The 16,978-nt window shown below is 37.8% G+C and overlaps 1 protein-coding gene across 1 annotated transcript in view; it reads left to right on the top strand.

Annotated features, from left to right (window-relative positions):
- Positions 1-16,978, top strand: part of CCDC180 (coiled-coil domain containing 180) — a 2,826,277-nt gene that overhangs the window by 2,204,154 nt on the left and 605,145 nt on the right. The window lies entirely within an intron of this gene.

Raw genomic sequence — 16,978 nt, forward strand, 5'->3', positions numbered from 1 at the left:
GTTGTTGTTTGTCTTTTCGGCTTTTCCTGGTTAGGAGTCGCCACAGCGGAACTCCGGTCTGCTAATGATTGGCAGTAGATTTTTATGGTGCTGAGTTGCCAGCCCGATGCCCAACCTTCAGCGAAGGCACGCCCATTCACGCATGTCTTTCGAATGTCACTCGACCACAGGGAGGACATGCAGACTCCACACAGAAGGCACTCCAGCCAAGAATCGAGCAGGAGAACTTCTTGCTGTGAGGCAACAATGCTACCGCTGCACCCTTGGCCAACTATGAACATTCGATATTTTAAATTTTGTGGTTTAGTGCGTTCAGTATTTTCACGGTTCGAGTAATACATGTCACTGTTTTGGTATTCGATGTAATGGATTTTCGTTGTTTTAATATAGACCCAGCTAAAACACTGGACTATCCTTAGGGGTTCATTTGCATATATCCCATGGGTCTTCAAACCAGGAGGTTTAAGGTATTACACAGTGAAGACTTTAGCTTGGTCGAATCTTTATTGCAGTTCTTATCTTGAGATCTTGGGAAAGGTACATTTCTGTGATGATAAGTAAAATATGGCTGCTACAGTGCTTGTATATATTGTGAATATGTACTATCAGTATTGCCACTTTAAGATTATTGTACGATATTGTCATTTTAATTCTGCATGTAGCCAGTAATGCATTTCATTTCTAAATCTAGTTGACAGTGTGATCCGATGTTGTTCTTTTCGTTCTTCCTCACTATTGGGTTACAGATCCGCTCCTCAGATCTGACTCTGCCACATTTCTTAGACTTGTATCCTAGTCTTGAGCCCTCTCTCTAACCACCTAAATCCTAGCTGTAAATGTTGAAGGCTGCCACAGAAAATCAGTGTGCCATTTTAATGCTTAATTATTAATTATGCTTTTATTCCTTTCATTGTTTACATATCTTGCACTTTCTTTGCCCCATCACAAATTTTTCTTCCTCACATTGTATTTCAATTGTGTACTGAAGCAGACTACCCCTAATGTTGGTGAAGACTGCAGCACCTAAAAATGTTCTAGAAAGAAACAGATTTTCGGTAGCCCATTGCTGTTATAGTTTGGTAGATTATCATGTGCTATGAGGATGACTGTATGTTGGGTGCTGTCACTGACTCCCCAATTGATGTTAACATACTACAAGAGGGTCTCACAGCTACAAATAACTGGTGCCAAAGTTGTGGCCTTAAGTTAAATGCAAAAAGATGTATTATTGTACCATTCAGCAAAAACACTGCCCCTACTGATTACCACATCAACAACAACCCCCTAAGCACACAACCTGTGGTGAGAGACCTGGGTACTCGGGTTGACAGCAATCTCACATTTGACCATCATGTGGCGGCAGTGATCAGAAAAGCCTTTTACTTGGTTCATCTCATAAGTAAAGGGATTGCATCCAGAAAAAAAGGAGGTCATTACCTCTCTGTAATCCTCCCTTATTAGACCTGTAATTGAATATAATGCCCCATTTGGTATTTATCTCTTCAAACACCTGCACCAACTGGAAAGGCCACAGAAATACCTCACAAAGAGAATCCATGACCTCCAACACTTATCCTTTGTGGGCAGGCTTAAATCACTATCACTGTACATGGTATCATGCAGATTGCTCAGAAGTGATCTGTGTCTCGCCTACAAGGCAATATCAAACCCTGCCCTACTAGAGATGCTCCATATCTGTAAGTCTAACTCCTTGTGTATTACCTGCTCAATAGGCCTAAATCTAATATGCAACATCAACAAAACCTGCTGGAGAGACAGGTTTGTCTCACAGAGGCTACCCTGTCTCTGGAATAGACTTACCATGCATGTCAAACAGAGTACCTTACTGACTCTCTTCAAACGCAACCTTGATGAGTGGATGGGAAACCACAAATTTGTCCCAGGGGTTCCACCTTTGTCCCTCATTGACAGGGGTGATAGGTGCTGACTGAGGTTCCATTTTTGGGGATAAACTCTTGGCTAGGCTTGTAAGGGCCCCAGGGCCATTAGCCTAGTAACCTCCAATGATTCTATGAAAGAAGAAATAAAAAGGAAATGCACAGCATGTGAGTGCTATATGTACTGTTACTTCTAGGAAACACTCCATTGCACACATGCCTGTATACTTATATTTATTTATTTTATTTAACACTTGTTAACTGGGAAAGTCCGACTTGGTTCAAAGCCAATTTTCAGTGGAGGCTTGGGGAGAAATGCTCCAGATGCATGTTTTTCTAATGTGGGAGGAAACCGGAGCACCCAGAGGAAACCCACACAAACGCAGGGAGGACAAGCAGACACCACACAGAAGGCACCCCAGCCGAGAATCGAACCAGAGAACCTCTTGCTGTGAGGCGACAATGCTATAACTGCACCACTGCGCTGTTTATAACTGTGTGCTTGTGTGTATATGTCACAGGACACTGAGTAGGAAATCGAAATTCTGCTAATGCAGTACCATTTTCACTGTAGTCTGATGCAATATTGCATGTTGAGTGCTTTGAGCTGTACTAGGAAGAGACATGAAAAGCTGAAAGACGGAGAAGGGATATATTTTGCAGGAGGCAAGCCTGCTGTATACTCCACACTTGTACTTCAATATTTTCTTTCATGATCAGACACTATCAGGGGCAGTTCATTAATATGGTTCTAGTAATACTATTGTTGTCTCTGTCCCTGAGTTTATACAATCTGTGTGTGAATATTAAAATACTGGAGTGTGTTGGCCATAACACTCCACACTGATGTGAGCAGAAGGACTTGCCCTCCTGCAAAAACTCTCTCTCTCTCTCTCTATATATATATATATATATATATATATATATATATATATATATATATATATCATTTGGGGGATTTGCCCCCTGAAAAGAAAATATGATTTTGCTATTTATATGCTCCGAGGTTATGTCCCCCACCATGCTCAGTCTGACATTGATATTTTTCAGTTATTTTGTCAGCATTTTGACACACTTATTTATATATACATACATATACATTCATCTCCTTCTTTCTTTCTGTTTTGCTGTTTTTCTCTTTACATAGCTATAGCTATATATATTATAGTTTACAGTATAATTGTTGTCAATCTCTGATGTGTCACTGAAAGTAGTACTGCTGTATATAAAGTTTTTCATGGTCAATGTATTTTTTGTATTAGAAAAATTCCTATAAAGAGAGCTGTTAACAAGCAAATACTCTGTTAACATGTTGCATAATAAAGGGAGCTATGGCTACCTTTGGAGGAAGATAATTTTTCGAAATCAAATGAGGGGTCCCTTTCAAAAAAATGATCGACTCCCTGCAAAGGAATAGCTATGTCCCTGCAAATGCCGAGTCACAGAGTACCCCCTGCTCTCCCTCCTGCCCTTTCTTCTCTTCCCCATTCATCCATGCTCTCTCTCTCTCTCTCTCCCAACCCTTGTAGCCTGTTTGTAAATAGTGTTAGACAAATGGGTTCTGAGAATAAATCGTAGAAGATACACTTAGCAGTGGATAGGAAACCCTCCCCCTTTCAGGAGAATTCCCCCACACCCACCAGACCAGACAGAGCTGTTTCCTCCATTGCTCCATCATATGGAAGAATCAGAGGTCATAGACCCAATACCTGTGATATACAAAGGCAAAGGATTTTACTCTAGCATATTTTTGGTGCCAAAAAAGGAGTACACCTGGAGATCTGTCCTAGATTTGTTCTTTCTAAACACCTGTGTGAATATTATGAAATACAAAATGATCACCCAACAATCGGTCCTATCATTGCTTTCAGGCCACTATTTCATGGTGACTGTAGATTTCAAGGACATTTAACATCATATTCCTATTGCTTACAATTTCTGAAAAGTTTTGAGATTTGCTGTGTCTGGCTTACATTATCATTTTTTTTGCATTACATTTTGAGCTATCCACTACACCTTGAGTGTTTACAAGTGTCTGGCCCCAGTGGTTGCCTTTTGCAGAACCGTAGGCATCCACAGTTTTTATTATTAAGGCGACTTGCTGATTTGTGCAAATTCTGTATCCAGGTACTTAGACAAAGTAGCATCCCTCCTTTCCCACCTGGGCTTCAAACTGAACCTTCAAAACTCCTTCCTCAGACCCTCTGAACAATGGTTTTCCTGGGGTGTTAGATAGATACAGTAAAAAGGATGGGCATCCTGACAGAAAATATAGTTCTGACTTATCAAGGCATTTTCTAGAATTTCTCTCTTTTATACATGGCCTCAGCAAGAGAATTCCTCAAAATTCTAGTCCCCATGGCACCAGTGATCCTTGTGATATAACTAGCCAGATTGCACATGAGAAAAAGTCAGTGGTAGTTGAGGAATTGTTGGACCCAGCACCATTATTTTATTTATTTTATTTTATTTTACATTTGTTTACCAGGATAGTCCGACTGGATACATGTCCATTTTCAGTGGAGACCCAGGGAGAAAAGCTCCGGAAAACACATTCAACAAACTGTTACATTTTTACAGTTTAAACATAAATGAACACAAATACAAGCATTTTTACACAGATGTAAACAAACACAACAAACAGATGCACACAAACAAATTAATACATTTTTACACAGATGAGAAATTATAGACAGTTTTTAAAGCATGATATGGTATTAAATGCCTAGTAGACTAACATGGTAATAGATCCAAGGAGATCATTGGATTTAGAAGTTAAGAAACAATAAAGTCCTCTATGAGCACGAGTGATAGAGTTAGTTTGGATTAGGACAAGAATATAGCCATCATTTTTTAAAATACTGAATCAGACTTTTCTTGAATTGAGATGGAGAGAGTTCAAATGTAAGATTAGCAGGAAGAGAATTCCAAGTTTTGCCAACAGAGTTAGCAAATCGAGATTCTCTGGCTGTGTTGTTGGATTTGCGAGTTTGAACTAGTAGTCTTTCAGATGAACGAAGTGCGCTAAGGTTACTGTAGGGGGTGATGAGGTTTTTAAGTGCGGGTATATTATCTGGTTGGTACAGCATCTTGTGTGAAACTATTAGTTGGTTAACCTGAAGTAGGTTAGGCAGTTCAACCCATCCTAGTAGATTTGGGTTAAGTCACTGATGAGTTCTGTAGGCTGCATCGGTAGCAAATCTAGCAGTGTGATTATGGCAGCTAGAAAGTTTATTAAGGTCAGTTTTGCTGAGGTTTGTAAATAGAGGGGAAGCATAGAGGAGGGTGGAGAGTGGATGTATATGAGCAATTACAGTTCTGGCTAATGGCGTTAGGAAGGGCTTGATCCTGTATAGCGAGCCAAGTTTTTTAACTGTTTTAATAGTTTCACTGATATGCAGATCAAACTTAAGGTTATTATCTACTATAACTCCTAAGAGTTTGGTTGAGGAATCTGGTGAAATAGTGTTGCCTTTGTTGGATTTTAATGTGAAGGTTGTAGGGGAAGACCTGTGAGTGAGGGAGAAAAGCAGCAGTTTGGTTTTCTTAGGATTTAACATGAGATGATGGTTAAGGATCCAATTTTAAACTGTGTTAAAAGTACTTTAGGATAGAATCTGCAACTCTGTAGGTGAAGTGTCTGAGCATATTAAAGTGGAGTCATCCTCATATTGAATGCATGTTGCATTTGGGATGACCTTATATAAATCATTAATGAAAATGGAAAATAATATTTGACCTAATATGGAGCCTTGGGGTACTCAGAGGGTGATGGGTAAAAAGGTAGATAGTTTGCTCTGCCATAGGACAGCCTGTTGTCTACCACTGAGATATGATTGAAACCATTGAATGGCCTAGTCCTCTAGGGAAATGTATTTCAAAGTGTTTATGAGTATTTGGTGGTTTACCACATCGAAGGCTTTCAAAAGATCGAGAAAGATAGCTGAGGAAAGTTTCTTATTGTTTCGGTGTTGGTTAATGATGTTAGAGAAGGAGAGGAGGGATGAGATTGTATTGCGTAATGGTCTAAAGCCATGTTGGGTGTTGGCTAGGAGATTATTATGGATAAGATAGTTTAGGAGTTGATTATGGATGCATTTTTCCATAATTTTAGCCAAGGGTGACAGAATAGCTATGGGTCTATAGTTTGACAGTTCAGTAGAGCTGCCCCCCCCTTATGGAGTGGGATGACATGGGATATCTTCCAGATGGAGGGGATGGATGTTTCAGATATAGTTCTATTGATCAGGATAGTAATGGGGTATGCTATGACATCTGCAGCTTTTTGTAGATATTCTGCAGGGAGGAGATCAACTGACAGGGTGGTAGGCTTTAGTTTTTTAAGTAGTTTTCTGAAAAAAGATGTGCAAATTGGTTTGAAGTTAAAAAAGAGTTGGCAGCTGGGTGTAGTGGTCGGAGAATTTGAGCATCTGGGGGATAATTGGTTAGCTAGGTTCTGGATGGTTGTTGTAAAGAAGCTGTTAAAGGATTGGCAGTTTCATCTAGGGGTTTTGGTTAGTATCCAAGGGGGTAGGAGTAGAGGATTGTCCAGGAATAAAGAGTTTATTTATACCTACCCAAAACTTTTGTGGCTTGTTATGGTGTTTTTCTTGTTGATGACAGTAATAGTTTTTATTGTCTAATGTAGTGGATTTTTTGTTTCATTTCTTAGCTGTCTATATCTAAGTTGATCTCAGGGTTTTTTTGTGGTCCGCAGAGTGCCCAAGCCCTATTTCTAAGTAACATTTTTTGTCTGGTTTATTTTGAGAGCCAAGGAGCAACTTTTGTTTTTGGTTTTAATAGCCCGTGCTGGTGCATGGGTGTCAAGGATGGATAGGAATTTGGTATTAAAGTAATTTACTGCTTCTTCAAGTGATAATTGTTTCAGCACTGCCCAATTGCAAGATTTGAGTTCATTTTGGAAATTCATGCAGTTGAAATTCTTATTGTTCCTTATTGTTTTAAAAATGGACTGGTTGTGGATATCAGCTTGTTGCCTGATTAAATAGCTGAGCAGGTGATCACTTATATCATCAGGCAGGGTCCCACTCTTTTATTTGTGGGGATGGGTGTTAACAAGAATCCAATCCAAAATGCTTACTTTATAGTTGGGTTTACTGATCCTAGTGGGGGAGGATACAACCTGTGAAAATCCATAAAGGTTTATGTGGTGAGTGGGGGGTTCTGCGGAACACATGTTACAGTCTATGTTGAAGTCCCCAAGTACAATGGTTTCTTGGGGGTAGTTGCTGGATAACCAATGTAGGATATCTTCAAGGGTATTTATGTTATTACCTGGGGGAAGATAAACACAGATGCAATTTATACATTTGTTCTTATTAATGTAGAGCTTAGTGATAAGAATTTCAGCATTGCTAAATTGGGATGTTTGCAGGGCATTATTGGACACTTTAAGCATGGATTTGTACAGAACAGCTACCCCACCTCCCTTCCTATTGGTTCTATAAAGCCCTAGGATGTTATAGCCTGGTGGTATAACTTCATTATCCGAAGCAGAAGGTTTTAGCCAGGTTTCAGTAAGACATAGTATGTCTGAGGAAAGAGCATCTAAGAGTGCATGTTGGTGTTGAATCTTTTTATTTGCACTTCTGATATTTAGGTGACTGATCAAGAATGAGTTTGGGGGGGTTGTCTAAGATTTATGTAATAGTGGGACAGTTAGTAAAGGGCCTAGAGCCAGTGGATGAGTATGGGCCAGGATTTGGGTGGATATCTCCATCCATTGTCAGGTTGCATTGTAATTTGATTGTGAGCTTCCAGATTTTAATTAATAGACTTTGGTATCTTTTGGTTTTAGGGTCGATATATCTTGTTCTAATGGGATGCTGATACCTAGTAAGTAAGGAGTTATATGGGAGGGGGTGTAGTGAGTGATCAAGCTTATGTGGAGCTATAAAAGTGGAGGTTTGGCCTTTTGGGTAGTGGAAACCTGGGTATTTATTATATTCATAGGTAGTAAGAAGATATGGGATGAGCAGAAAGGGTTGCAGGGAATATAGTGGTAGTATTTTAATTGGTCTCATTGCAAGTAACAGTGGGATTATTAAGGTTGACTTGTCTCCAGTTTAAACTTTTTAAGATAGGATTGAGGGGTTAAGTACTGGAGAGCATATTGATGACTTGGTTTTGCTGATTGGTTCTAGAAAGAGGGGGAGTGGTTTTAGCATTATATATTTAGCACCACTGGGGGCGGGTGGAAATTAGGGGCAGGGTGGGGTGCGGAGCAATCCCGAGCACAGCGGAGCTGAACCAGACTATGAGGTAGTAAGGGTCTGTGTATACTGCGTGAGTGCACTGGAGCTAAAAGTAAGCTCTTTTTCTTACTTTTTATTAGGTTCTTCTCCATCATTTTATAACAATTTGGTCTACAGAGTCTCATTTTTGCATTTTATAGTTTTATAGTTTTATAGTTTTGAGAGTAAATTTCACTTTTATTCACTTGTAAAACACTTACCGTTCAAAAGCCCACAAGTAAAGCATTAAGCATTCTTCAGCAGGTTTTCCACTGAAGTACTCTTTAATGGTTGGAAAGGACAGGACTGTAGTTAGGGTATCAGGTGTACTTCAAGATTAGTTACTTAGTAAGCCAAATTAGGTAATAAAGATTTTATAAGATATTGATTGGGAGGGAGCAATTAGTGCTTTAGACCCAGTCCGGCTATGTAGTACAGTTCTAACAGACATTTTAACTATGATATTAACCTTAGCTGTGCAGTACTGAACCAGACCATGCGGTAGTAAGGGTCTGTGTATACTGCGTGAGTGCACTGAAGCTAAAAGTAGGTTATTTTTCTTACTTTATATTAAGTTCTTCTTTTTATAACAATTTGGTCAACAGAGTCATGTTTCTGTGTTTTATAGTTTTATGGTTATGACAGTAAATTTCACTTTTATGCACTGGTGAAACACTTAGTATTAAGCATTCTTGAGCAGGTTTTCCACTGAGGTACTCTTTAATTGTTAGAAAGGTGTATTCTGAAGATGTTTCAATGAAAAACGAAAGCGCTGAATAAATCTACTTTATTGGATTCTGGTGCAGCTCTTTTATTTATTTTTTTATTCGTTTGGTGTTCTTTCTGTGGTTTAATTGTTAGAAAGGATAAGACTGTAGTTAGGGTATCAGGTATATTTCAAGATTAGTTACTTAGTAAGCCAAATTAGGTAACAGAGGTTTTCTAAGATATTGATTGGGAGGGAGCTATTAATACTTTAGGCCCAGTCCGGCTATGTAGTACAGTTCAAACAGACATTTTAATTATGATTTTAACCTTAGCTGATTCTTTTCTCAGTGCTGAGGGACTAAGCAAGAGAGGATCCAGTTAAGTTTTCAGGCAGGGAGATGTCCTTTTATTGTTGCAAGCCTTTCAGGATAAGGGGTCTAATACCTGCTAATAGATATATACAGTTAGAGTGTGTACTAGTAGAGGAGCTTCAGCCAGAAAACACTTAAATGAACAATAGCAGTTCAAGCAATTAGGAGCCTTCGAGAGTGGTCTCATTTCATTAGCTACCAACACAGTGTAAAAATGTTTGTAATAGCAAAGATAGACAGTAGCTTGTTATTTTTTGCATTTTTTCATTAGCTAGCAACACAGTGTAAAAATGTTTGTAATAGCAAAGATAGACAGTAGCTTGTTATTTTTTGCATTTTTTCATTAGCTAGCAACAGTGTAAAAATGTTTGTAATAGCAAAGATAGACAGTAGCTTATTATTTTTTTGCATTTTAACTTTAAGGTATTATACACATTGCTAGTGTTATAATATGTTATAAAGTTCCTAGTGACACATAGATAGCCTTAATAGGATGATCCCAGCTCTGTACAGGCTTTAAACAAACAACAGTAGCTTGCTGTGGTAGCATATAAACTTTAAAGTTGGACAATTCGCTAATGTACTGCCCTCTAATGCAGAGAATTGCAGCTGCTATGTATTTCAAATAATAAAGGCAGTTAAATAGCAGTAAATACAAGGTCCTACACAAGTATGGTCTCTGGGCGACTGTCCAGCACTTATACCATGAAATAAATCAGTAAGAAAGCAGTTAAATGTAATACAGGTCTTAGCAAATAAAATTCATAGCGACTATCCAGCACTTTCATAATGAAATAGAGAGTAACAAACACATGTGTTAGTTAACAGAGACATCATCCCTTGAATTTTCAGGTACAGGAAATTCAAGGGATTCATTGTTGAAGATGACCGTGCCTTGTGTGGCAGCTGCCTCTCTGGCTCCCAAGGTGCATTTTGTGTTTTTATGTTAAAATTTTGTGAATTGTCAATCTGTAGTCCATTGAATGGTTCATTCTTGACTTGGTTGAGTGTGTGGTTGACTGCAGCCGTGATATCCATGGTGTCTTGTTGAGTTTGTGGTTTGTTTAAGGATCATTAACCTGATCGTGGAAGTTTGGGCCTTCATTGGCGAGTTTGAATTGAATGTGAAGGGCAGAAACCAGATTTGTGTGTGCCAGGTTCAATTAAAATAACTGGATTGAATTTTTTATGAGTCAGAGAGAACAGGACTGGATTTGGGACGCTGATGATGATGTTAGAGATAGAACTGGTGACGGTGTGGATGGTGAAGATTGTGGGAGGATTGTTGAACTGGTTATGGCTGTTCAAGCCTTCAGGTAGTGGTGGTTGCACAGAATGCAGGTAGCAAAAAGCCTGACTTTGTCTGCCAGTTGTTGTTTAGAATTGGTTCTAGGTCTATAGTGTCAGAAAGGACTGAACTGGGACTTGATGTTACTGGTGTTGAAGAAGGAGATGGTGGCAGTGTGGATGGACTGGGTTGCTGTAGTCCATGAAATTGTGCATGGTTGATAAAGCTTCTATGCATTCTGTGCCTTTGGTTGGCTCAGTCACTGTTGTATGTATGTATTTTTGTTTCTGTGTTTCTGTTTGTACATGAGCTTGGAGAAATGTAATTTTGTTCAGCTGTGTGCTTTTGTGTATGGTCTGAATGACAATAAAGTTACTTTTGACTTTTAACTTTGACTTTACTTGTACTAGGATTTGTGAAACAGGAATGTGGTGGTGGAGGGATCAACTGTCTTTGAATACAGGACTCATTTCAGTCTATCTAGATGGACTGTTCAGATTTTGCATGAGGAGCAGTTTCCATGGGAGTTCAGTTACTAGCTTCTGGGGTCCACCGGACATGCCAAAACACATGAACATAAACGCGATGTTAGCAGTGATTTATGTCTTAAAAGTTCTTCTAGTGGTCACAGACAACACTACCTTGATGTGGTGCTGAAAAAATAAGGGGGTGCAAGGTCTTACTGTCTGTGCTGGTTGGCAGTGATGGCCTGGGAGCTGGCTTTACAGCATTCTGCCTCATAAAATCTGCCAGAGCAAAACACAGTGGCAAACAGACTAAGAAAATCCTGAACAGACCCTCATGAGTGGAAGCACCATGTAGAGGTTTTCCAGGGCTTGGTCCAGATGTGGGGAACACCAGGTCTGTTCACTTCTTTTAGGACAACTGAAAAAACTCTGTTTAAATCAACCTTGCAGCCATGCTTGGAAGACAGACACACAATCATGGTCAGGAATGTTTTTGTATGCATTTCTATTCTTTCCAATGATTCCTAAAGTACTTCCAAAGATTCAGACAGAATTTCCAAAGATCATTGTGGTAGACATGTTTTAGCCCAGGCAGAGTTAGTTCTCACTTTAAATGGAATTGGCCAAGGACAATTACCAAAATCATTCTCACAGACTAGATCTGCTCACACAGAACCATGGGTGAATGGCACACCCAACCTTAGAGCAATTGCAACTAACAGCCTGGATGATTCTATTTTGATGCCTTTTCAGTACTTGCTCCACGAGGATGTACAGCAGTTATTTAAAGAGGTAAGAAAATCTGCAACTAGAAAATCTTACTTTTACAAGTGGAAGAGGTTTTCTATGTAGTGCTTAGGTAATAATAGATGTCCCAAAATGGTTTAAACTCCTCTGGTTTTGAAATATTTGTGTGAGCTACCTAGAGATGGTTTGTCATATGCTCATATCAACGACAGCTTATCTAAACAATCCTAGCTTGGTTTGTAATTTACTGTTGAACTGACTGACAAGAGACATTTTATCTTGAATTTATATTTTATTTTTATCACTGCTTCTCAGGAAGGAAGGGATAGCTTGTAGACAAGAAGATTTCCTTTGATTTATATTTTGTTGTTTTATCTTTAATTTTCACTGTTGGGTGTTAGAAAAGGATAGAGTTTAGACAGGGTAGGGCTAGCCATCCAAAGGGGCCTAGTCAGCTATAAATTCACAGACTGCAGAGGACAATCCAGAGCTTATCTAACAGTCAGAACAATTTTACTGTACTTTAGTATTTAGTTGTTTAATTTTTGTCATAGAAGTTGATTTAAGTTCTCTGAATTCTCTGGTTACTGATTTTGATTATTCTCCTTTTATTATATTTTGTTTGAAGCTGAATATAGATTCTTTAAATCAGTATGCAATTAATGATTTGCTAAAGCACAAATATCTTGTAGTGTCAAAAACAGAACAACCAAAACTAAATAAATCCACAGATGAATAGTGAAGTTGGGAACCACAGAGGACACAATCCAATAATCCAAGACACTTTTTATTGATTTAGCGCTTTCCTCAAGGTGAAAGACTTCATCAGAATAGCCATGTTTGCTAAACACATCTTTAAATAACCCACCCCCAACTTACATTGGTTAAAAGAAAAGCATCACTTCCTCCAAAAAATAATTTTTTGGAGGAAGTGATGTTTATTATTTTTTGGAGGAAGTGATGTTTTTTCTTTTAACCAATGTGAGTTGAGGGTGGGTTATTTAAAGATGTATTTTAGCAAATATGGCTATTCTGATGAAGTCTTTCACCTTGACAAAAGCGCTAAATCAATAAAAAGTGTCTTGAATTATTGGATTGTGTCCACTGTGGTTGCTAGCTTCACTATTCATTTGTGGATTTATCTTGTACAATGTAATAAAAATGCTATGCATATTTAAAGGTAACACCTGATAACACTGGTGATCTGTGTTCCTCATATCAAAGGTTGGATCATTTGCTTTATTATTAAAAGTAAATCTACGAAGATTTACTGATGATGATTGCACTTGTGCAATTGGTATGGTTTGAAGAACTGTTGTTGCATATATTAATGACTGGATTGGTGAGATAAATAATGATAGGCAAAGAGCAAATAGAACACATTTAGGAAAGGGTGTGTCTATTGTCTGTAAAGATCATTAAACCCCTATGAAACAAGTTGATGCCCCCAAAATTTTGGATTCTAGATGATGCAAGTATTCAGCAGTCTGAGGATTTGAAGTGTTTAGAAGGAAACAAAAACAAAAGAAAGAAAGAAGACGTTCACAACAAATAAGGAAGAAAAAGAAACTGATTAATGTCTATAAAGTAAAGGGAATACGTAGTAAAAAGGAGACTGCTTTATTATGTAATACACAGATTACAGGGAGTGATAACATGTTTCTGTCAGAAAACCATCAGTCTACAGAAAAAAGCATCATTTTACCAAAAAAGAAGGTAGAAAAAAGAGGCAAAGGGCAGGTGAAAAGGAAGAAATCAGAATTGAACTTGGAAAGATTGAAGACCATTACTGTAAGAAAAAATAAGAGAAAGACAGATGTTGACTACATGGCTCAAGCTGTGGATTTACAATGCCAGCTGGATGAGAATTTAATATGCAATGAAACATTGGAATTAACAAGACTAATGGTGATGAAGATCATTCCTTTGCAACAATTGGTAGAATAGATATTATTGTATTAGAAGTTGAAGATTCTTAAAATCTGGTCAGAAAAGATATTCTTGTAATTGGAGATTCAGTTATTAGAGGAACTGATACTTATATTTGCAGAGAAGATAATGAACATTTAATAGATTTATGCTTGACAGGAGCAAATATAGAAGATGTGAGACAAGCCGTGGAACACCTTAATGTAAGGAAGTAAGGATCTGTTTGTATTCATGTTGGTACAAATGATCTCATCCGCAAGGACTCTCTGTTAGTAGGGAACTTACCGCTCTCTTAAATAGTATATGGAAAAATGTCCTGTTTTAAAAAAAGGAAATGTGTAGAGCATTCAAGCCTAGTTTTGGGCACACATTTGCTCAGACAGGATGGCATGCATTTGTCAAGATCAGGTAACCTCAGATACTGAAATCAAATTATATTGAAAACGAACTGCACAAACTGGATCCAAACAAAGCACAGGGAGGAGAGGGCATTAGGAATAATGACATGAGGACACTTTAGCAAGAACATACAGTACCATTACTGTCTGAATGGAGAGAGAATTCAAAGGAGAGTAGTATTGCTGAAACTGAATTCATTTTCAAGTCTTGGTGAGTACCTTCATGAAGTGGACCCTTTTTTCACAAAATCTCACCAAGACAGCACTGATATATAGACTGTATTTTATATAGCCTATATCATGGACAGAAGTAGGTCAAAAATTAAAAAAAGTTAGCTGGGTGCACAAGACACAGGATAAAAAAGTGCCCAATCCTGGTAGTTGCACTGGTGCCAGGTCTGGAAAAAAATGACAGCGTAGAATCCTCAAAATACAGAAACATTCCTACAATGGGACTAGGCCAGGCCCAGGGGGAGGGTGACCCCCCCTCCCCATTGTAGAAAGAAGTAGCATTCCACAAAAATCACAAAAACTGATAGGCCAAAGAAGAGCCATAAATATGATAGAGAGGACTATTGAGGGTAAGAAAGAAATTATGTATAGTTACTATCATGCAGAAAGGCCAGAATTTCTAGACACAAGATGTACAAAAAGATTAAAAGAGAAATTAGAAGAAAAGAAAAATACTTCCACAAGAAAAACTGTCAGAAGCTTGAAATAAAAATTTGTGTTCATTATTACAATAGATTTGTGAAAAACATTATATAGACCAAGAAACTTTGATCTGTTTGGAAAAAGAAGCCTCTGAGGAAGTGTGTAAATATAAACAACTAAACCTAGACATTTCTGAAAAGTATAAATAAGAAATATGGACATGGGAAAGAAAGAAATATTTGATATGGTGCAATATTTATGCAAAGTCAAAAGCCAAATCAATACAAAAAAGGTAGCCCCAAAGATATTGGAAGAGAAATATAGGCAAAGGCATCTAGATATGAAAAATGTCACAATAAAAAAAATAATATTACAAAGAGGGAATGTAGAAAAGAAGATTAGTAAAGTAGAATTTAAAAAATAAAAGCTGAAGTTATGGAATGCCTGCAAAATGAAGGATTTGGGGTAGAAGGACTAACACAAGTTGCATCACAGCATGATGGAATGAGTCCCCAAAGTAAGGAGAAGCAGGAAGATCAGGAGAAATCTGAAGAACAAATATGGTCATGGGGAAGAAAAAGAGATTTAATATGGTGAAATATTTATGCAGAAGAGAAAGCAAAGTTAATCAGTACAAAAACAGCGGCACCAAAGATATTTGAAGAGAATTACAGGCAGAGGAATCCAGATATGGAAAACTTTACAGTAAAAAAACATAAGAAGACAAAGAGGAAATGTAGAAAAGAAGATTAGTAATGGAGGAGTTAAAGAAATAGAAACTGAGGTTATGGAGTACCTGCGAATTGAAGGATTCAGTGTAGAAAATCTAACTCAGAAAGCACTACAGCAGGATAGAGCAATAGACATCCAAATTAAGGAGAAACCAGTGGAATGGGAAGCAACTGAGCAGGTGCCATATGAAGATATTTTTGTGCCTTCCACAGGAAACCAGTATAAACATTCACTTGAAGCTGGACGACAAGGGATGGAACAAGAAACTGTGGCAACTCTGACACTGTTAATGTTGAGGAGTGATAGGGCAGTGAGTTCTCATATGACAGAGCAATGGATGACACAGGATGAAATTGAAGAGAATGTGCCACAGGATGATGCCGTAGAACTCTTTATAGAATGCCCTCAGGAAATGGAGAACAAAAAATGTGCCCTCAGTTTAGAAGAAAATGAGCTAAGAGAAGAGTTGCTTGATTTACTAGAGAACAATATATAAAGATTAATGAAAGAAATAGACTGCAGAAGGTCAATAAAAACCACAAAAGTCAGAGGTTTGATAAAACAAATGAACACAGTAATTAGGATTGTCCATAGAGATCCATGCAATATAACAGAAGTAAGCAGGATATATTACTGTGCAGCTAAATTAATAGATAAAGTTCTACCACAAGAACACAGGGTAGTAATGGAAAGGAAGGGGAGAAACTGAATACCATCATGAAGGTATCTAACAGAAAAAACTACAGAGCAATTAAAACAAGAAGTGTTACTGTTCGAAGAGTATAGAAGAGAGAACAGATAAAAATACTCAGAAAGATAGCCGTGATAAAGCCAATGCTCAGTACTATAACGGATCAGGATCTATCTTGCACTATTGTAAATAATAAAAATCTCAGCACAGGCAGAAAAGCTTTGAAGATACACAGATAAATATAAAGAAAAAGTACAAAATAAGCAATTTATTGATGACCCCAAAAAGTTCTATAGAGAAATGAGAAACAAGACAAAAGGAACTGAAAGACCATCCAGAAAAGAAGAAATAAATATATTTTGGAGAAATATCTGTGAAGATCCTGTGGAACATAACAAAGATGCTAAATGGATAGAAGAAGTAAAAGAAAGAATAAGAAGTTCAAAAGGTACAGGATATGAAATGGGATGAAGTTACAGCCAGAGACTGAGATAAAGTTGAGAAAAGCCTCCAGTTGGAACACCCTAGGCCCAGATGCAGTACCTAACTTCTGGCTAAAAGTATTAACATCTTAGCATGAAGATTTAGCCATGCATTAGAACTGTTTATATACGCACCCTGAACAGACACCAACCTGGTTAACATCAGGAAAAACAATGCTCCTACTTAAAAGTGAACCTGCAAGTTATCCTAAAAATGATATGCCAATAACTTGCCTTTCGACATCGTATAAACTATACAATGGAATTGATTCCGACAGAGTTTTTAGTCATTTAGAAAAAAATTCAATCATGGCAATAGAACAAAAGAAAAGAAAAGTCATATAAAAGAAAGTCATATA

This window comes from Protopterus annectens, chromosome 16.part0, assembly GCF_019279795.1.
Source record: "Protopterus annectens isolate FY-2018-M chromosome 16.part0, PAN1.0, whole genome shotgun sequence".
Classification (NCBI taxonomy): Eukaryota; Metazoa; Chordata; order Ceratodontiformes; family Protopteridae; genus Protopterus; species Protopterus annectens.